The sequence below is a fragment of the Nicotiana tabacum genome, chromosome 5, assembly GCF_000715075.1.
Source record: "Nicotiana tabacum cultivar K326 chromosome 5, ASM71507v2, whole genome shotgun sequence".
Taxonomy (NCBI): domain Eukaryota; kingdom Viridiplantae; phylum Streptophyta; class Magnoliopsida; order Solanales; family Solanaceae; genus Nicotiana; species Nicotiana tabacum.
In genome coordinates, this window is record NC_134084.1 from 140,379,320 (window position 1) to 140,403,028 (window position 23,709).

The following is a 23,709-nucleotide window of genomic DNA, read 5'->3' on the forward strand; positions in this document are numbered from 1 at the left end:
GTTCTGAGCGTTTCTTATATGAGTCAAATTTGAACGTTAAGGATCTCAGCCTTGCAGTGGAACAGGTACCAAACCTTTTCCTCAAAGAATTCCAAAGATCCATAGCTCTTTGGTGATCCTTAAACTCCCTTAGAATGTCATCATCTAAGGTGCTCAACAATGTAATGCGAGCAATTGAGTTCCTTTTCTTCCAACTGTCATAGGCTTCATACTCACGCCTATGCTGAGCAATGTTGACTTCCTCAGGCTCATTCATGACATTGTTGATGGCCTCCAGAGCCTCTTGCTCCTCTAGCACATACTGGACTTTCAAGCTCCAGGTTTCATAATTGTCACCATTGAGTTTCAACCCTTTGTTGAGCTCAACAACAATGTTTTTTGAAGTAGTAGTCTTTCTTTAACAAAATAAAAAATAAAATGAGGATCATGTAAAAAAATAACGCAAGGCACGATGTTCTACATACATACATATTATGACACTAAGCATCAATTGATTAAGTTAATAAACACATATATTAATTATGGAGTCGAAAGTTCACTATGTTCCCAATCATCGTCCAAAAATTAAAATATTATGAAAATTAACTTATTCAATTATCTAGATAAGCGTCTTAATCATGTTTAAGACAACATAATTATCTAATCATGATTTTACAATCCCATTTGGATCATAAGTTAACAAATAACTTATACTAGCATGCAAATAAAATTAATGTCAAACTAATTAACATTTATTACATGCTATACAAATTCACATAAATTTTACTTTAATGTTAAACTAATTAAAATATTATACATGTTAAACAAATTAATAAGTATTGTTAATATTAAGCTAATTAATATTGATTTCATGCTAAATAAATTAACATAAAGCGTGTGTTAAACTAATTAACCAAAGTAATGTTAAAATAATTAATATTTCAAGCATGTTAAATAAATTAAAATATAAATTTAATGTTAAAAAAATTAACAAATATATTTAATGTTAAACTAATCCACAATCTGAACAGGGTACAAGGGAGGTCTACTCCTAAAATTTGTTTGTGGGTTATATCTTCCAGCTAGCCCATCAGGCACTTAGTAATAATTGTCGATCCATTAATTATTAATTACTTGGGAATACTACACAATATAATCGCTCATAAATAATAGTTACTTAATATAAAAAATATACATATTTTATACATAATCAACATATATTTATCATATATAGGTGTAGATAACAAATTTCGTCAAGAAAATAAAATCAAGATCGAAAAATATTTCAACAATCATAGTATTTGATTTCAAATAATATGAGTGTACAATCTCTATGGATCTTCTGATTATTCTTTCCTATATATATATATATGAAGTTGGGTCTAAGAGAGGATGATGTGACACCTCTCTCAGCCCAGCATTGACATTAATCTTTATTGTAATTCTTTTTTGACATTTTTCCTTTTAAAACTGATGAAAAAAAGTTTTTCAATAAAGAAAACTTAACAGTCGCTTATTTTCCCTATAAAAGAAACGATTGCTTCTTTTACTGCTCTTAAATGGCTCTTCTCTTAATCCTTATCGCAAATCTTCTCTTCCCTTACAGGGTCTTCTTCTTCTCCTCTTCTTCCTCCCCTCGCCCAAGGTAAAATTCTTCCTTTGCTCTTCAGTATTTTAATTTTTCCCTTCAGTTTCTGTTTCTCTTATTTCTATTACTGCCAGAGGTAAATCGCCTCTCTCTGATTTTGTGATTTGATTATCTCTTCCTTATTTTTGAGATTTTTTGGTTGGTATTCCTTGTATTGGTATCCAATATTCTGGGATTTTGTTTATGTTCCCTTCTGTTTGTTCTTTGCGATAAACTTTTATTTCTTAAATAGTTTTACTATATATGTTTTTCTTTAAACTGTATGGGATGAAATATGACTCAGTTCTTTTTTTAAATTTTTTGTAGCTTCTAAGAGTTCTCAACTATCTAATCTTCTAATCCTTATTATGGCTATGGCTTGATTGGCTTTGGGGATATTCTCTTTCCAGGTTTTGCGATTTTATCTGAGTTCAATAAAAGAGTGACCTTTGGTTGGTGCAATTATGGCTTCATATCTCTTTGTATATAATTTTTTTTTACATTCTTTAAGTAAGAACAAAATTGCAAAGTATTAAATTTGAGTCTCTTATAATAGAAATAAATATACTTATATACTTATAATTAATGCACAAAGGAAAAATTATGTTATAAAATCTGTCAAAGATATATCCACATAAACAAATCATTTTTTCTTAAATTTTTTTATTGTTTCAAGAATTGAACAAGAACTCTAGAGATTTCAGTTTACCTTTGTAAAATTTAATGAATTACATGGATGGAGACAATTTCGATGAAATTGTTATAGGTAAAAGGTCACATGTTAAAATAAAGAATAATATGAATATAAAGCTTGAAATAGTTTTCACTAGCTTTTACTTGAATTCAAGAAACAGCTAAGACCTGTCAAATTGAGGCTTGGAAATATAATGTATTAGTTCTTTTTCTTTATTTGACTCAAAAAAATGCTAGGAAATCGTATAACTTGTCAGATGAATGAAGCTTCTATTCAAAGTTTATTATCTTTTGTCTATGTAATTAATGATTCCTTTTGTTGTAAAGGAGAGATAATTTGTAGTACATGAAAATAGTTTTTGACATAAAGATTGAAATAGGGCACCTATTAGATAACACTAAAAAAATTCTTTCACGATACATCTTAATCTTGGTTATTTAGTTACTAAAAGCCACGCCAACTTTAGTAATCAAAGACTGGGCAGAATTATATTGCTGAATTGATGAGAGAATTGCTTTATATTGTGCTAATGGCATTCCTTCTACACCTACAAAAAATTTCAATAATGCAGGTTTTTTTTTCTTGTCAGCGTCTGTTTGACGATATTATTGTGTTTATATGATAACTTCTCTTCGTGCCATTTGCTAGGAATTGGAAGAAGCTAAGTATTATGAAGAGAAGTGTCATTGGGGTAGAAGAAGCTATATATTGTGTTCTGATCAAGCAATTTCTCAATTTTCTTTTGCTTCTTTCTCCTTAATTAAGTAATTTTAGTTTTAAATATTATTTTTGCTCGTAGCACCATTCTCACCTTCCTTTCTCCTTATCACTATGCATTTCCCGAATTTTAATGACACTTTTCCTTCTTCTCCTACATTCCCCATAGAAGTAATAAGAATACTGCTATAGATTGTCTTTGTAGTTTTGATGCTGAAGTGAAGCTGCAAAATATTACAGAGAAGTTGGGAATTTATGCTGAGGAGGAGGGTGTTATCTTTTACTCCAGAATATATTCCCCAAAACATATGTATATATAATCATATATAGCTATATATATATATATATATAGTTTTATATGTATTAGATATATAATATATACTATATCAAATTTAAACACAAAATAAATTGCAAAGAAATATTCAAGGGAATGTCTTATAATTTTTATTATTACGACATTAACAAAAAATGGCAATATCTTTATTAGTATTCCTCCCCCCAATGGAATGAGCACAAAAAGGTACTACTACCACCATTAAAAAGAAAAAAAACTAAGGAAGATGTGCCAAAATACAAGTTACATATTAGTCTATGTATTATCTCTAACAAATCTCATAAATCCTTCAAGGTCCGGAGGAATTTCCGTTGGTGGTGGTATAAAAGAAGCTTGTTCATTACCACTTCCGGGCGAAGCAGCATCCTGCACAAGTTCCGCTAGCATTTCTTCATAAGCTTTGTCTATCTCCGGTTGTGATTCTGCAAGTCCAAAATTTCTTCTTTTCGGACGGATCCAATCTCTGAAGAGTACCGATTTTTCCAAGATCTCCCTCATAGATGCTGTATGATCACCGATTTGAAGTCTCGCTTGACTGAAAGCGCTCTCCGATGCCACTGTTAAAGCTTGAACACTTAAAATATCTCGAGCTATCCTTGAAAGAACCGGATAGTGTTTTTGTTTGTCCTTCCACCATTCCAAAACATCGAAAGAGCCGTCGAGATTTTATGATTCAAGTCCCAGCGACAAATAAACTTGAAGCTCATTTAGTTGTGAACTATCACCAATATTATCTCCTTGAGAACCCCTGAACTCCGTTCAAGAACTAAGGGCTTTTAGGCCCGCAATTCTTTTAGATGATTGCGAACTAGACGAAGTAGGAGTTGGAACATTTGGTATAGCATGATCTAAGGCAAGTTGATAAGCATTATAAATTGTTTGAGCATTTATTTTAATTGAGGTTTTTGCATCTCCAAGTGTAGCATATTCCTCAGCTGAAAGTGATAAAGCGTTATAAATTTTTGAATACCAAAAGTGAGGACCTCCTAATTACATTGTAAGATTTAACACTGCAGCAACACCAAAAATAGGGGAGATAGGGAAAAAATATTTTTTAAACTTAGCTTTCTTAGGATCAATAGCAAGTTGATAAATTACCTCATCCTCTGAAAATTGAGTAAACAAATCTGCAAGTGCTGCAATATAAACTAAACAGTTAGAAATAGTAGGATAATATTGCCCAGATAATTCATTTGTAGCAACATGAAATTGTTCTAAAAAGTCTACAAGCATTTTAACATTAGTCCAATCTTGATTTGTAAGGTGCTCATCATCATCATCATCATCACCATCACCTACACGAGCATTATACATTGCGCTTATTGGGTTCCTATATTCATATGCAACAACTAAACTTTCATACATGTAATTCCATCTAGTCGGACAAGGTTTAGGAACCTTTCTTTCTCTAAGGCCAAATTCATCACATTTTTTAAAATAGTTTCTAAGTCTACTTCTACAGTTTGAATAAAAAAGTCTATTAAGATCCATTTTAACCTTTTCAATTTCTACATTTAAAACTTTCATACCATCACCAACGATTAAATGGTAACTATGACAAATATATCTAACATGAAAAATATTACTAAATGCAGGATTTAGTGTAGTTGTAAGCAAACCTATAGCGTTAGTGTTACTAGAAGCATTATCCATTGAAACCGACATAATTTTATCTCTAATGCAAAAATATCTACAAATATCTGCAACTGTGTTAGCAATAAACTTACTTGTGTGGCGTGAATTAATTATTCTATAAGCAATAATGCGCTTTTGCATTATCCAGTCCTCATCTATCTAATGACTTGTAACAGTTAGATAATCATAGTCATTACCACTTCTACCAATATCAGTAGTAATAGCAATGCGACAATCTATATGAGTAAATAAATAGCACAAATATTGTTCATATTCATGTTTATATTTATAAATATCGCTCTTTACGGTTGCGCGAGGCCATCCTTTATAAGTAGGATTAAAAACTCTTCTAATATAATGCACAAATTGAGGGTTAGAAGGAAAACTATAGGGTAAACACATAACAGTAACCATTTTTGCCAATTCTTCATGATCTTTAATTGGATCATAATATAAAATGTCACCGATAACAGTGTTAATTCCCGGTTGAACTAGATTTGACCCTGTACTAGGGTTAACCGTACTATCTATACTTGTCCCCTCTTGCGCAACTTTCATTTGTAAATATCTAGCTTTATCTCTAGGGTATGTCTTTATGTGTCTAGTCAAACTACCTGTACCGCTACGGTCTCCAGTAAATTTATGAACCAACAAAGACCAACAAGTTTTACACTTAGCCTTATTTTGTTCTCTTAGTTGAGTAAAAAAGTGCCAAACAAGAGATGTTTCGGGCCGTTTAGAAGGTTGTCTATTAAAAGTAGGGGTTACTACAGGAGGGTCAAGCGGTGCATCAGTTGGGTTATTAACAGGACTAATAGGTGTATTATCTAAATCTGGTTGCGTTTCATCTAAATCATCATTTTCCTCATCATTTTCAAAGATAGTTTGATTAGGATAAAGAACATTCATAACTTTTTCATTTAATTGTTGACCTGGTGCAACATCATAGCAAAATTGACTATCGAAAAATTGAAAACAAGGGTTATCACTATCAAGAATAATAGGTGGAGGAGGACGAGTAACAGGTTGGGTCGAGGAGCCGGGGAAAGAGTAGTAGCTTGGCGACTAGATTCACCAATTTTAGATTTTCCCTTACCCTTACCACCAAATATTTTTTTCAAAGAAAAGTCCATATTAGTTATAATTATACTAAATAAAACAAACAAAACTATAATATTAAAACTTAAGAGTTGGAACGACTTTACCGAATTGACGAACAACTTCTTGAAAATTGAATATCGTTGAAGACTTGAATACTTCAATTCACCAACTTCACAATTTTTCACGAAATTGCAATAATAAAGTAAGCAATTATAAAAGAAAATTAGAGAGAGATTGATGAATTTGTGAGTAAAAATGAAAGAATGAGGGGGTATTTATAGTTGAGAATTGGAAAAAAGTGTAATTATAAAAAGTTTGGGGTTAAAACAAAGTTTGGGGGCCAAATGACTATTTTTTAAACTTCCAAACGGTTGGAAATTGAAGACCAATGGCTAGATTTTTAAAATATGACCGTTGGTCATTTTTTTTAAATAAAATTTATTTTTAAAAAAATAGCCGTTGGGGCCCGGTTGAACCGGCCTAGGCCCTCCTGCCGATTCCGGGCTTAACGGTCCCGGGCTCACGGGCTATTTGGGTTGGACCGGCCCGCCTCGGACTTATGCACCATTAAAGACCGGCCCATTCGAGACCGGCCCATTTGGCCCGCGGTCTCAGGCCGGTCCCGGGCTGGGCCCGGCCTACAATACACCCTTATTGTAAAAAGAGACGACATAATGTATTTAATAATATTGCCGGCTTGACATATGCCACTTTAGTTTGTTTCATCGAAATTCACAAATACAGAACTGAAATTTCAAATAACTTTTATTGTCTCTTGGTTTGGGATTTTTAATATTATAATAATCCAAGTGGAAGTCCTCAGTATATTTGCTTTAGCTTCATTAATCAAAGAGAACAATGTTGAAGTCATCGTTGTAGAAGAAGAAAGAAGAAAACGAAGGAGGAGAAGGAGGAGGAGAAAGGGGGCTGAAGTTGTTTAAAAAGTGGGTACAAATTAAAATTTTAAAAAAAATAGGTGTAGGTTAAATGGGGCCGACCAAATAGGACGCCCCGTACAATATTTATGCAAGTTACACGTTTAATCGATCGGTAAAAAATATAAAATATATATATAAGAATTGTGTATAACATATGTATATTATACATTAATATATAAAAAAATATGTATTTTATCGGTTATTATTTTTTGAAGCGGCTATACAACATAGTTTTTCCTTCGGGGAGCAACGAGTCTTCTGTTCGTATAAATGTTTTAAAAGTCAGCGGCGTAAGATGGGACATTTTATTTTAACACAGGATAAGGCGTAAGCCCCGAGATTTATAAAGGGATTTTGTCTTGGTCATTTATGCGATGACTTTTCAGTTATATCACGACCAGTGTAATTTCCTCCTACGCTTCTGGTAAGGTGGTCTGTTTAACATCAAGTACGGAACCGTCCATTTCTACTTCTTTCGAGTCGACTAATAACTTGTTTGGCCAAGATTTTAATAGCCTATTTTGCCTGTTGTGGTGCCTAAAGAAATACAATTTTTAGGGATAAACTTTTTCTGATCCTAAACTAGCATTGAGGACAGAAAATGGTAATTAAGTATCTTCAAGGATATATAAAAGGTTGCTCTCTAAAAGTCAATTATATGTCTAGCAAGAATCGAACGAATGGATAAATCTCGATCTGTTTCATATGCTTATGTGATAAATTTCTCCGTGATACATAATAATTAGCCACTTTCATAAATTTCAATCACACTATACTTTATAACATAACCAAATTTTTAATAATTAAAAAGAATAAGCAAATGATTCCAAATAATTTATAATGCTGAATGCAAAACTGAATATAAAACCTAAACAATGATAGGATCGGTCTACTTCAGGAATTATCAATAAAATAATATCTCAAAATTAAAAAAGATATACTACCATAATTGGAAGAGAGATTGAAGTATCTAAAAGACACTTGTAAAAAAAAAAAAAAAAAAAAAAGAAAAGAAAAGTGACCATACACGTTGGGATTAAGCATTTAGATAAACAAAAACAAAAACAAATCCTTTGTGATAGTTATATTAAACAACATCTCAAATAAGGATCACAAATATGTCTACACTAATTATTAAAGAAAAATTATTAAAAATTAATATATTTATATGCCGGTTTGATTCAATCTTTCCTAATGACAAACCAAATCAAAGAGTGCGCGCATGCACTATATATATATATATATATATATATATATATATATCAATCTTTTAAGTCGGTTTATTTTTATTTTTTCAATTTTTCTTGAAAACCCCTACCTCTAACAAATGGTGAATGAACATTCATCATTCCACCACTCTTCAATATATAGTGTACAAGTTAGATTTCCAATTGTTGACGGAACTAGTGGTTTTTGTTTTCAACAACTAAAATGTGGAACGTTCCTATATTACCTCATATATTTGTTATACAAAGTAACCATTTAATTTACTAGTATGTTGGAAATTGAAACTATTGAATCAAAGAACGAGTCACACTTTAGTTTCTTTAATACACTCGAAGGCTATTAATTCTTTTTTTCCCCTACTTTATTTGTAACACTCTGTAAATTCAGATTAGGTGTGGTTGTGTTAACTGAATATTAATATGATATTGAAGGAACACGCGATAATCTAAACACATTAGATAACACGTAAATCGTAAAACGAGAACTTACTTGTTCTTCGTGAAGCGGAAGCGAAAACGGATGAACCGTGGCTGGAATTACTGGTCGGCGGTGGTTGTCACAGTGAGTTGGAGCAATCCCCAATCCCACAGTCTAAACCCTAGTTTGATTGTGAGATAGAGAGAGCGTAGGAAAAATACTGCTCAGAGTCATGTTTTTAGTGTACATACTAAGTGTACTTATATAAGGAATATTAGGGTTAACTAATAACTCTATTGGGCCTTAGAGCACCTCTTGTGGGTGGACCCAATATTTCCTACATCTCCCACTCACACATAATGGGAGTGCTCATCTAGCTTGAGAAACATATTCTCAACTCATCTCCTCAATCATTCATACAGAGAAGTAGACCGTGCGACCAACATACTGTGAGAGCTAAGTGCTATACATCTGTTAGGAGTATATAGCCTCTCGTCGAGTGCAAACCTGCAAGTAGATCATAAAATATGCAGTACCCTAGATCATGTAAATCACATTTGATATAGTCTCAAAATCTCGTATATCATTATTTCTTGTATTCACAATCATAATTCATAAGTTATAATTGGTGCACTAGTGAATACAAATAAATAAGATTCCATCAATGATCTTCCTCTTCTCACGATTCCCTTAACATTAGTATGATGGATTTTCTAGATATGCTCCGCTAGACCGAATCTATGTACATGGTCTTTTTGGAAATAAACTAAGATAGCTAAACATCACACTAAGTCTCAAATATCTGATCGGAGTCTCTAAGGGTACAAAATCTTGAGCTATCATAAAAGCTCTAGGTCTCACACAACAATAAGTTGAGAATGGACTTATGTTAATCCAATTGGTCAACATTAGCACACATGGTATGAAACGTGTGCTACAACATTTTCTCCCTTTTCCCAAGGAGCATATGTCTTTATCTCATAAAGAATGTTGTACAAATGATATTTAGACACCATAAGTATCTAAATTTGAATTCTTTTATCTACAATATTATTTTTAACTCGCATCTGGCTCACAAAGTAGACTAGGTGAACAACGTTCACCCTAATGACCTTATGTCATTGTTTAAGCGACATTCTAATTTTAAGCGAATATCTCTCAAATTATCCTTATGATAATTTTGCTTAAAACCATGTCTCATCTCCTCACATCACTAAGATAAGGAGGCGGTTGCCTGTGTGAGAAGGCCAATCTCTTGTCTACCCGACATACTTATCAAAAAAATAAAGAATGCACATAACATTCAACGATTAAAATATGTATGTATGTAAATTAACTTTATTGATAATTAAAGAACATCAGTTTGTGAACTCGAGAAAATAAATAACAAAATAAAGTATCTTAGAGTCTACGCAAGCCTTGAGACCTAGCGTGTCTCACAAATACATCTCTAGACAAAGGCTTGGTCAATGGATATGCTAACATATCTTTTGTAGACACATACTTCACATTCACTACCTTGCGTCTAACCATGTCTCTCGCATATTTATACTTGATATCTATATGTTTGATTTTACAATGAAACTTTGGATCCTTGGTGGAGGATATTGCAGCCTCACTATCACAGTATACTAATACTGGTTCAGTATTTTTAGTGATATCCAACAAGTGATCCAAGAACCTTTTCAACCAAACGGCTTTTTGTGCTGCTGATGCGAGAGCCACGTATTTGGCTTCCATCATAGATAGTGATACACATGATTGTTTCTTACTACTCCATGATATGGTGCCGTCACTGAGTAAGAAAACACATCCCGAGGTAGACTTCCTCTCATATAGATCTCCTCTATGATCAGCATCACTATATACAACTAATCGCAGATCCTTGCCGCCTTGATAACAAAGGGCATAATCAATAGTTCCCTTCAGATATCTCATGATCCTCTTTACTGCTTGCCAATGTGCTAAACCTGGGTCGGTTTGATATCTACTTACCAAGCCAACTGTTTGATAGATATCAGGTCTAGTGCATACCATAGCATACATTAGACTTCCGACTGCGCTCCTATAAGGAACTCGGCTCATTCTTTCTGTCTCTTTATGAGTCTTAGGACACATCTGACTTCCCATGGTATGGCCTTTACTTATAGGAGTTTCAACTGGGCTACTATTTTGCATATTAAATCGTTCAAGAACTTTTCTAATGTAATTCTCTTGTGAGAGATATAATAGTTTCTTTGGACGATCTCTTGAAATCTTAACTCCAAGAATATATGCAACTTTACCCATATCTTTCTTCTTAAATTGGGATGATAACCATGACTTTATCTCGGTTATAAACTCCTTATCATTTCTAGCTATAAGTATGTCATCTACATACAATATTAAAATTACAAGCTTGTTTCTTGATCTCTTGGTATAAACACAATGGTCTTTATCCATCATGGTAAAATAATTGGATACAAGAACATTTTGAAAGCGTATATACCACTTCCTTGAAGATTGTTTGAGGCCATAAATAGACTTCAAAAGTCTACAAACCTTTTGTTCGTGGCCCTTTTCAATGAAACACTCAGGTTGTTCCATATAGATTTCTTCATCTAGTTCTCCATTGAGAAAGGCAGTCCTTACATCCATCTGATGTAATTTAAGATCCAAGCTTGCAACAATAGCTAAAACCAAGCGAACCGAGGTAAATCGTACAGCAGGTGAGAAAGTCTCTTCGTAGTCTATTCCTTTTTGCTGTGTATACCCTTTCGCCACCAGTCGAGCCTTATATTTCTCAACTGTGCCATTAGCCTTGAGCTTAATTTTGAGAATCCATTTGCTCCCAATTGCTTTGCGTCCTTCAAGGAGGTCAACTAGTTCCCAAACTTTGTTAACTCTCATAGACTCCAATTCATCTTCCATTGCTTTTGTCCATCTATCCTTAGAAAGACCTGAGAGAGCCTCTTTTACATTTTTAGGATAGTTTTCTTCTTGTAGGAGCATCATAAATAGTTCGATGCCTTTAGTATCAAATCGTCGGCGGGGAATCTTTTACGAGAACCACACCTTATTTGTGATTCATCACTGTTCCCATTTGGATCAATGTTGCTCCCACTCGGATCAAGATCATTCATCCCGCTCCCACTTGGAACAATATCTATGACCATATCGCTCCCACTTAGAACAAGATCCATTTGGTCACTTCCACTAAATGTAAAAGGATTACTTTCATTCGCATTTGATGATGAAGGGGTTTTTTGATGAGAAACTAATTCATCATCTGCTAAAATTCTCCCACTCGAATGAAGTGATCCTTGTACTTCTTGATCCATTATCTCAAATAAGGTAGGTCTTGACCTACCCCTTCTTAGGGAACTCATCCTCTAAGAATGTGACATCCCGTGATTCAAACTCAGTTACACTCCCACTGTCTTGCTGACCTATAGACACATAACCCTTTGAGGTTTCAGAGTATCTTATAAAGATACTTTTCTTTCCCCTCGGGCCCAATTTATCATATTTGTGAGAGAAATCATGTGTATAGGCAGCACAACCCCAAGGTCTTAATATACTTAGGTCGGGTTGTCTTCCAGTCCATAACTCATATGGAGTGGTAGTAACTGATTTTGTAGGCATTTGGTTAAGTACAAAGGTGGTAGTAAGCAATGCATCATCCTAGTAACTAATTGGGATGTTAGCTTGTTCCATCATTGACCTAACCATTTCTAGGAGCGTTCTGTTTCTTCTCTCCGCAATACCATTTTGTTGTGGAGTATTTGGGATAGTCAACTGATGAACTATTCTCTTTTCATCACATAAATTATTAAACTGAGTTGATAAATATTCAAGACTACGATCAGTTCGAAGAGCTATTATCTTCTTGTCTAATTGATTTTCCACTAAGCTCATATAGCTTATGAAGCAACTTATTGCTTCTGATTTATGGGAAATCAAACAGACATAACTGAAACGGGTAAAGTCATCAATAAATGTGATGAAATAACTTGCTCCATGCCTAGCCCTAACATTCATAGGCCCAAAGATGTCCGAATAGACTAATTGCAAAGGATATTCGACTCTAGTTGCCAGACCTAAAGTTTTTTTTGCAGATTTTCCAGCTAGATAATTTTCATAAGTGGACAATTCCACATGTTTAATGCTGGAAAGCAAACCTTGTTTTGCTAACCTTTGCATTCTTTGTTGGTCAATATGACCAAGTCTAGCATGCCATATGTTTACATCACTATCATATTTATGTGAAGAAACAAACATAGAAAAACTAGCATTATTATTAAATGAATCATAATTCAAATCCATAATAATTAAACCTCCGGTCACATGATCAAAACCAAATAAAGTTGAACCAAAAGTCAACTTGGTAGAATTGCCATGACAAAACAAGTCAAATCCTAACTTAAGCAAAACTGAAACTGAAATAACATTCCGACGAATTGTTGGTGCAAAGAGAACATCGTGTAGTATTAGGTCTCGACCACCATGCAGGACTAATTGCATGTACCGATCCCTTCAACAACAACTTTATTGTTGTTGCCTACATATATACACTTTGCTCTATATATATACTTTGCTCTACGTGTAACTCGCCGAAATTCAACAAAGGCACTATGTTCCCAGGCTATGTGGTCTGTTGCTCATTAGTCTACAATCCACAAAAGATTAGATTTAGTTAGAAAAACAGAACTAAAAACACAAATTTCACTAATTCGAGCATTGTGAAATCCCTTTCTAGGAGGCTCAGAGCAATCTCTAGCATAGTGACCCTTCTTGTCACAATTATAGCATTTCACTTTAGCAACTTTCACACGTTTGGGACGTCTGTTCTTGCCTTTTTCAGTCTTTTCTCTTTTAGCAAGCTGAACTTGAGATGACCCTCTCTTCTTTCCCCAGTTTCTTTTCTTTGAATTACTCTTGTTTTTGGAGGTTGTTGCCATGTGCAACTCAGCTATTGGCTTTGCAGCCTCAAGTCGTTCCTCCTCTAACTCAAGGTGTCTCAGGACATCTTCCAGAGTTGTGATTCGCTCATTATGGGTCAAATGCTTCAGATGTATTTTCATTGAATGTTCTGAGCGTTTCTTATATGAGTCAAATTTGAACGTTAAGGATCTCAGCCTTGCAGTGGAACAGGTACCAAACCTTTTCCTCAAAGAATTCCAAAGATCCATAGCTCTTTGGTGATCCTTAAACTCCCTTAGAATGTCATCATCTAAGGTGCTCAACAATGTAATGCGAGCAATTGAGTTCCTTTTCTTCCAACTGTCATAGGCTTCATACTCACGCCTATGCTGAGCAATGTTGACTTCCTCACATTCATGACATTGTTGATGGCCTCCAGAGCCTCTTGCTCCTCTAGCACATACTGGACTTTCAAGCTCCAGGTTTCATAATTGTCACCATTGAGTTTCAACCCTTTGTTGAGCTCAACAACAATGTTTTTTGAAGTAGTAGTCTTTCTTTAACAAAATAAAAAATAAAATGAGGATCATGTAAAAAAAATAACGCAAGGCACGATGTTCTACATACATACATATTATGACACTAAGCATCAATTGATTAAGTTAATAAACACATATATTAATTATGGAGTCGAAAGTTCACTATGTTCCCAATCATCGTCCAAAAATTAAAATATTATGAAAATTAACCTATTCAATTATCTAGATAAGCGTCTTAATCATGTTTAAGACAACATAATTATCTAATCATGATTTTACAATCCCATTTGGATCATAAGTTAACAAATAACTTATACTAGCATGCAAATAAAATTAATGTCAAACTAATTAACATTTATTACATGCTATACAAATTCACATAAATTTTACTTTAATGTTAAACTAATTAAAATATTATACATGTTAAACAAATTAATAAGTATTGTTAATATTAAGCTAATTAATATTGATTTCATGCTAAATAAATTAACATAAAGCGTGTGTTAAACTAATTAACCAAAGTAATGTTAAAATAATTAATATTTCAAGCATGTTAAATAAATTAAAATATAAATTTAATGTTAAAAAAATTAACAAATATATTTAATGTTAAACTAATCCACAATCTGAACAGGGTACAAGGGAGGTCTACTCCTAAAATTTGTTTGTGGGTTATATCTTCCAGCTAGCCCATCAGGCACTTAGTAATAATTGTCGATCCATTAATTATTAATTACTTGGGAATACTACACAATATAATCGCTCATAAATAATAGTTACTTAATATAAAAAATATACATATTTTATACATAATCAACATATATTTATCATATATAGGTGTAGATAACAGATTTCGTCAAGAAAATAAAATCAAGATCGAAAAATATTTCAACAATCATAGTATTTGATTTCAAATAATATGAGTGTACAATCTCTATGGATCTTCTGATTATTCTTTCCTATATATATATATATGAAGTTGGGTCTAAGAGAGGATGATGTGACACCTCTCTCAGCCCAGCATTGACATTAATCTTTATTGTAATTCTTTTTTGACATTTTTCCTTTTAAAACTGATGAAAAAAAGTTTTTCAATAAAGAAAACTTAACATTCGCTTATTTTCCCTATAAAAGAAACGATTGCTTCTTTTACTGCTCTTAAATGGCTCTTCTCTTAATCCTTATCGCAAATCTTCTCTTCCCTTACAGGGTCTTCTTCTTCTCCTCTTCTTCCTCCCCTCGCCCAAGGTAAAATTCTTCCTTTGCTCTTCAGTATTTTAATTTTTCCCTTCAGTTTCTGTTTCTCTTATTTCTATTACTGCCAGAGGTAAATCGCCTCTCTCTGATTTTGTGATTTGATTATCTCTTCCTTATTTTTGAGATTTTTTGGTTGGTATTCCTTGTATTGGTATCCAATATTCTGGGATTTTGTTTATGTTCCCTTCTGTTTGTTCTTTGCGATAAGCTTTTATTTCTTAAATAGTTTTACTATATATGTTTTTCTTTAAACTGTATGGGATGAAATATGACTCAGTTCTTTTTTTAAATTTTTTGTAGCTTCTAAGAGTTCTCAACTATCTAATCTTCTAATCCTTATTATGGCTATGGCTTGATTGGCTTTGGGGATATTCTCTTTCCAGGTTTTGCGATTTTATCTGAGTTCAATAAAAGAGTGACCTTTGGTTGGTGCAATTATGGCTTCATATCTCTTTGTATATGATTTTTTTTTACATTCTTTAAGTAAGAACAAAATTGCAAAGTATTAAATTTGAGTCTCTTATAATAGAAATAAATATACTTATATACTTATAATTAATGCACAAAGGAAAAATTATGTTATAAAATCTGTCAAAGATATATCCACATAAACAAATCATTTTTTCTTAAATTTTTTTATTGTTTCAAGAATTGAACAAGAACTCTAGAGATTTCAGTTTACCTTTGTAAAATTTAATGAATTACATGGATGGAGACAATTTCGATGAAATTGTTATAGGTAAAAGGTCACATGTTAAAATAAAGAATAATATGAATATAAAGCTTGAAATAGTTTTCACTAGCTTTTACTTGAATTCAAGAAACAGCTAAGACCTGTCAAATTGAGGCTTGGAAATATAATGTATTAGTTCTTTTTCTTTATTTGACTCAAAAAAATGCTAGGAAATCGTATAACTTGTCAGATGAATGAAGCTTCTATTCAAAGTTTATTATCTTTTGTCTATGTAATTAATGATTCCTTTTGTTGTAAAGGAGAGATAATTTGTAGTACATGAAAATAGTTTTTGACATAAAGATTGAAATAGGGCACCTATTAGATAACACTAAAAAAATTCTTTCACGATACATCTTAATCTTGGTTATTTAGTTACTAAAAGCCACGCCAACTTTAGTAATCAAAGACTGGGCAGAATTATATTGCTGAATTGATGAGAGAATTGCTTTATATTGTGCTAATGGCATTCCTTCTACACCTACAAAAAATTTCAATAATGCAGGTTTTTTTTTCTTGTCAGCGTCTGTTTGACGATATTATTGTGTTTATATGATAACTTCTCTTCGTGCCATTTGCTAGGAATTGGAAGAAGCTAAGTATTATGAAGAGAAGTGTCATTGGGGTAGAAGAAGCTATATATTGTGTTCTGATCAAGCAATTTCTCAATTTTCTTTTGCTTCTTTCTCCTTAATTAAGTAATTTTAGTTTTAAATATTATTTTTGCTCGTAGCACCATTCTCACCTTCCTTTCTCCTTATCACTATGCATTTCCCGAATTTTAATGACACTTTTCCTTCTTCTCCTACATTCCCCATAGAAGTAATAAGAATACTGCTATAGATTGTCTTTGTAGTTTTGATGCTGAAGTGAAGCTGCAAAATATTACAGAGAAGTTGGGAATTTATGCTGAGGAGGAGGGTGTTATCTTTTACTCCAGTATTATACATATCTATTGTAGTTTTTTATTTTGAGTTTTTTATATTTGAATTGTTATTGTATTTTAATTCGTATATGAGTCGTGCTTCCCTAATAGAGATTTGGTGATAGGGGCTAATGCCAGTGTTCCACCGTAATAGTATATATGTCTGCTTTTTCCACAAAACTGTCTATTAATGTAAACTAAAATTTAAGCTGAAATCCGTTAATTTTTCGTTTAATAAAAAAGAGTGGGAATAACATTAGCTTCGAATACAAATAGTACCAAATTAGTTAGTGAAAAATTTAAACAACTAGATTTATAAAAAGAAATATTTTGCCGCGCGCGAAGGGCATACTAATTAACTAGTTATTAAATAATTTTGAAACTTGAAAGAGTAAAACTCTAATTTCTCATCTTCCTTTATTCTTAGGTTCTGCCGCCTTCCCTTTCCATTAAAAGAGAAGTATTAGTTTCTCTTCTTCTCCACTGCCATTGATCTGCCGCACCATCAATGGAGCACAAAGTTCCATTAATTTTATTATTATTATTATTATCATTCAAACAGTGACTCTGCCATGACTGAGACGTTAATCACCTTCAGCGGTATTAAAATTCAGGCGGCTATGGTGCGACGATTGATCGAGAAAACTCCAAAAGAAATTATCTCTTTGAAATTGTTTCTTTGGTCAAATTTTATATTAAAAAAGAACGATATGAAAAAAATTTCGAAAATCAAGTTTCTTAGGAACTGATTCAAACTTATTTTAAATCTATTTTTTATATCGCATTACAGATATAAAAGAAACTGATTTTCTTTTTATACATCGTCCTTTTTATATTTTTCTTTATAAAAAGAAATCTGAAAACGAATTTCAAAGTGGTCAAAAAAAAAACCATGCAACAGTTAAACATATTAAGCTATCCTAATTGCACATAGATAAAAAAATTACAGTTCTAGCACATAAAATCAGAATAGTTTTATAATTTTTTTCGGACCAGAAATCCTGCATATGGCTCTGAGACCAATGAAGAAACACGCGATAATCTAAACACATTAGATAACATGTAAATCGTAAAACGAGAACTTACTTGTTCTTCGTGAAGCGGAAGTGAAAACGGATGAACCGTGGCTGAAATTACTGGTCGACGATGGTTGTCACAGTGTGTTGGAGCAACCCCCAATTCCACAGTCTAAACCCTAGTTTGATTGTGAGATAGATAGCGTAGGAAAAATACTGCTCAAAGTCATGTTTTTAGTGTACACCCTAAGTGTACTTATACGGGGAATATTAGGGTTAACTAATAACCCTATTGGGCCTTAGGGCACCCCTTATGGGTAGACCCAATATTTCCTAAAGATATTTTAGACATGTGAAGTCCTATCGGGATGAGTATGGGTGGGAATAGTTGTTTTGAAATCAAGATAGAGAGTGAGGTACATAAGATTCGATAAAATCGACTAAGTTTATAGAAGGTCTGACTTCCAGCCTAATTTCATAAAATTTGTTAGTAATTTTAGAAAACTTAAAACGTAAAAGTTGTAGACCTTTGAAATACTTTTCCAATGATATATTGTGGAGCTCGAACGGATCTCTGTACAAAAGGTTATGCACATATTACTGGACAATGCGCAATCTACGCGCTCAGGTACGCGACAACACACTTGTGGCAGTGCCACTTCCATTATTGCGCATTCAGCTGTGCAGCTAGGCCTTCAGCTTCATGGACGCGCACCTGTATGGTCGCTTTAAAAGCCCTACCTTGTTCCCTACACCCTAAAATACAAAAATTTGCTCTAGAAAGGGAAGCTCCGAAGAACCTACTTCCTCCAAGATCGCTCTACCATCCTAGGTAAGTTCTAATGAAGACTCTAAGTTAATTTCAATTCTACAACACCTTATTAACATGGTTAACTCTTCAAATCACTAGATATTTGATTGAGACATCATTGTTGAGAAAAAAAATCATAGAACTCGAATTCAAGAGGATTGAATGTCAAAAAGGTAATATCTTCAACCTCTAATTGATTATAGCATTGGATTAGTGATTATAGGCTCTAAGTTCATGAGATATGAGTTGATGGGTTTGATAGAAAAGCATGAACGATTATATGTTTGGGTTGTCGAGTGTTGATTATTGATTAAGGGTGTTGTTTATCTTGTGGGCGATGAAGAATGATATTGATTATAACAATTTAAGATTTTAGAATTATCTAGGAGCAAGAGAATGAGTTTTTGGGTGTAGAAACACCATTAATAAGGGTTGTGACGCTTTATGTCCGCCAAGTATTTGATAAAATGCTTAAGTGACTAAAACATAGGCATTCGTGCTAATATTGGTTCCTCTTGATATATATTGCCATAGATTATCATTGAAAGAGGCGATGACCATTGTGACACACTTAAAAAGGCCAGAGTCAAGGTATGTGAGGCTAACTCTTTATGTTTGGAAATATTAATGATTCTCCCTACACTATATTTCTTCTATAACATTGCTAATTGCCTCAGAAATGTAGTTAAGCTTAGTTCCTTGAAAAGTTGTCGAACTTCTATTCTCTAGCTTCGTAATTCGTTCATGACTTTCATTCCGAACATTGTGACGCACTGCTCAGAACATGAAATTTCCTGGCCAGTTCTCTAAGTAAACAAAGAAATAGCTAAATGAAAATGACTCTAAGGAATACTCTATGAACAAAAGCGGAGCTCACCAATAGTACTGGAAGTGAGGGAAGTCCTAACTCGTAGCCTGCTCGCCTGCAAAACCGATTCCTACGTTGTATCGCAGACCAACATAGGTTCCCAAAGGAGAACGTCAGTACCATCCATTGTACTCAGTGAGTCTCAACGACAGGGGACGAAACATTAATAACATATACATAATGCGCAAAGGTTCTAAATGCATGTAAAACATAAAGCTTATAAGAACAATTTTAAAATAATTGCTTAATAGCAGTTTATGAATATTCTAAAGAAATTCTTTTCTGATCGAATATGTACTGACCTGTTTCTATCTTAGTCACCATATGATCGGCACGGGTTCGATCCCAACCTGATCGAATAGGCCCAATCCACGAGGTGCCACTCGCTTCATAGTTCTCAGCGCTCATGTATCATACCTTAGCATGGCTAAGTAAATTCTCAGCAACGAGACCTTCGACTCGTGTGCTCCCTACTTTGGCACAAGTAATTTCAGGAAGTCAACACCCTGGGACAGGACCCTCGGCCTGGACGATGACCGCTTCTCAGAATAAAAGATACTCCCAACAATCTTTTCTTTCTAAAACTTCTTCTTGTGTCTTTTCAAGTCTAATTCTTGTATGGAAGTGATACATCAGTATTCATAATAATATTCTTGAGTGTATGCATAACATAAGCATGAAATAAAATTACTCAAAGTATTTCTAAAAGTTTTATCTAACTCTTGAAACTTTAACATGTATGATCATGTAATAAAGCATAACAATATGAAAAATAGACGACTATGCTTCTCAAGTAAAATATATAAGCTTTAACTAGAATATACTTAGTCAACATGTATTCATTCATTCCAATTAAGCACATGTTGACTCTTTAAAGAATTTTATCAAACACTTTGTGGGCATGTTTTTGTGAATAGAACCACCTTAGTAAAGGGTTATATCCACTCACCTCAATTTCTCCTTTAAGCAACAATGTAAGTTCCAATTCTTGTAAGCAAGTCAACGATTAAATACTATAACAATAAGTCACAATAAGTATCCAACTTTCCCAAAGTATTAATCTTTTCTCAACTCTAAGAACTTTAGGTTCAACTTTTAAATTTCTAGGTTTTGGGATGAGGTATTGTTCTAACAATTCTTTACTATCTCTAACAACCATAACTCATTATAGCAACCAGTAGAAGTGAAGAATTTATCTTGTAAGACCAAAAATTTAACTCGTACTTGATGGGTGTTCTTGAGGTTTTGTAAAACTTTCTTATGAATTCATCCCATTAGAGTGTTACATTCTAGTGTATAATGATGTTATAACTTATAATTCCATAAAAAGAATTACCTCAGTCGTGGCCTTAAGAGGTCCTACGGAATAGCTCTCACAATGCCCTATACGCTGCCTTGTTCTTGCTACTTGAAAATCTATATTTTGTCGTTGTTTTGAATATTTACAAACTGCCTTCTTTTCCGGCCCTTTTGTGTGAATGACAGAACCAAGGTTCTGTTTTTCTTAAGGCTTGAAGCCTTTGTTTGCCAAAGGAATTTTTACATTCCTATACACTATATAAAATTATATTACCCTCCCTACTCCAGTTTTACTATAATTACATTTTATATACCCAATTACCATTTATGTATCTTTTAAGGGAATTAATGATAATAATTAGTGTCCTAAAATTACTCTAACATATCTTCCACTCCCCCCACGTTTCTCTTTCCGCATCCCACCCCCTTCCCCACGTATCTTGCACAAGAGAGTAGCAATTCTACCATTGACAACCATTAAAAAGTTTTGAAGCTTTGAATTCGAATTTGGATTTTCAAAAAATATTATTTTATTTGAATTGAATGTTGTTGCAAAGAATTGAGAATTCTCTCTACTCTCTCTCTATCTCTCAATCCCAAATTTCAGTAATGTAAAGAAAAGAAAAAGAGAGCAGTAATTTCACCATTGACAACCATTAAAAAGCTTTGAAGCTTTGAATTCGAATTTGGGTTTTCAAAAAATATTATTTGTTTGGATTGGGTGATATTGAAAATAATTGGGAATATGATTTGGAGTTTATATCTCAATTTTGAGGGGTTTTGGTGAAGATTAGATTTGATTTTGGGTGAATTTCAGATTGAAACTCGAAGAAGAAGAAGAAGACATGACATACATTATACTGCAGAAATTGTAGCAAAATTATAGAAAAATTGTATTTTGTTGTTTATATATATTTTTTTTATTGATTTAACTATTGTATGAAAGTTGAGCAACATTGTATAAAAATTATATTTAAGTTGTATGATATTGTAGTTGTATATAAATGAGTAGAAATAATGTATAAAAATTGTAGATAAGTTGTATAATATATAATTAGTTGTATGAAATTTATTTTTACTATGTATAAATCAGATACAAAATATACAAAAGACATATTGTATAAAATTTGTTTTTAAGTTGTATGTTATTGTAGTTGTATTTAACTGGGTAGAAATTGTCATGACCCGAATTTTTCACTCTCGGGAGTCATGATGGTTCCTACTCGTGGAAGCTAGGCAAGCTGAATATTATAAAATCATTATCCTTTCTATTAAACATGTTCAACAATTTAAAGTAATAAGTGATTAAACAACAGAATAAGTTAAATAATCGGAAATGCGAAAGCCGAAACTTAATATTCAACCAAACACTGCTACATAATTTGAAGTACAATACTACCTAGAATTTGGTGTCACAAGCCACAGACTATCTAAGAATACTACAAATAAGGTCTAAATGGAAATACATAAGTCTGTCTCTAAAAAAGTAAAAACTAAAAGTGGAAAGATAGGAGGAGACGCCAAGACCCGCAGACGCCTGCAGGACTACCTGGGGCCGCCCGTGTGGACTGAAGACAACACCTTCACTGCGGTCCAAACGCTCCCGTACCAGTATCTGCACACATGTGCAAAGTGTAGTATCAGCACAATCGACCCCATGTGCTGGTAAGTACCTAGCCTAACCTCGGCGAAGTAGTGACGAGGTTAGAACCGGACTACCAAATAAACCTGTGTAGCTAAATCAAGTACAACAGAAATAAAAGCAGATAATTGCAACTAAAGATGGGCGGGGGAAACATGTTGCGGGGAGTAATAGGTAACAATAGAATAACAATAGAAAAATGTAAAGAATGCCGTAAATCAAATACCAGCAAAAGATAAGGAAATAAGAAATAAGTACACATGTAATACCGTTGCAGGCGTGCAACCCGATCCCATTTCATATAGTACCGTTGTAGGCGTGCAACCCGCTCCCATTTCATATATTACAGTTGCTGGCGTGCAACCTGATCCCATTTCATATATTACCATTGCAGGCATGAAACCCGCTCCCTTTTTATTTATTACCGTTGCAGGCATGCAACCCGCTCCCATTTCACATCTTACTGTTGTAGGCGTGCAACCCGCTCCCTTTTCATTTATCAACACCAATAATAAAAGAATCACGGCAAGGGAACAATAATGTAATGACAACATCCCGGCAAGGGAACAATAACATCACAACATCATCCCGGCAAGGGAACAATAATATGACAATAACATCCCGACAAAGGAACAATAATATCACAATAACATCCCGGTAAGTGAACAATAACGACAACAACATCCAGGCAAGGGTACAATAATGATAATTCTCATATGAAGCACAATAAAACAAAACAGAGTCACAACAATTACTATACAAGGCTCATAGGCATGCTTGACATAGATGTATAGATACTCGTTACCATGCCTATACGTTGAACTCCACAATTAGCACATAGAAAATAAGACACAACTCCTAATCCCTCAAGCTAAGGTTAGACCAAACGCTTACCTCGATGCCACGAACATAATTCAAGCCTCAACTATCGCTTTATCTCTTGATTCCACCACCAATTCGCTCGTATCTAGCCACAAGTTACTTAATTATATTAATAAATGCTAAATGAATCCATTCTAATGCATGAAAATAAATTTTTCAATGTTTT

At 33.4% G+C, this 23,709-nt stretch overlaps 2 long non-coding RNA genes across 2 annotated transcripts; both read left to right on the plus strand.

Moving 5' to 3' along the window:
- The first annotated feature begins 1,467 nt into the window (after window positions 1–1,467).
- LOC142181253 (uncharacterized) lies at window positions 1,468–3,279 on the plus strand. Its single transcript, XR_012709854.1, has 3 exons — window positions 1,468–1,624; window positions 1,934–2,058; window positions 2,949–3,279. It is a non-coding gene; the product is annotated as an uncharacterized LOC142181253 (long non-coding RNA).
- An 11,920-nt stretch (window positions 3,280–15,199) lies between these two features.
- Window positions 15,200–17,013, plus strand: LOC142181254 (uncharacterized). The gene is made up of 3 exons (XR_012709855.1): window positions 15,200–15,358; window positions 15,668–15,792; window positions 16,683–17,013. It is a non-coding gene; the product is annotated as an uncharacterized LOC142181254 (long non-coding RNA).
- Window positions 17,014–23,709: the final 6,696 nt, after the last annotated feature.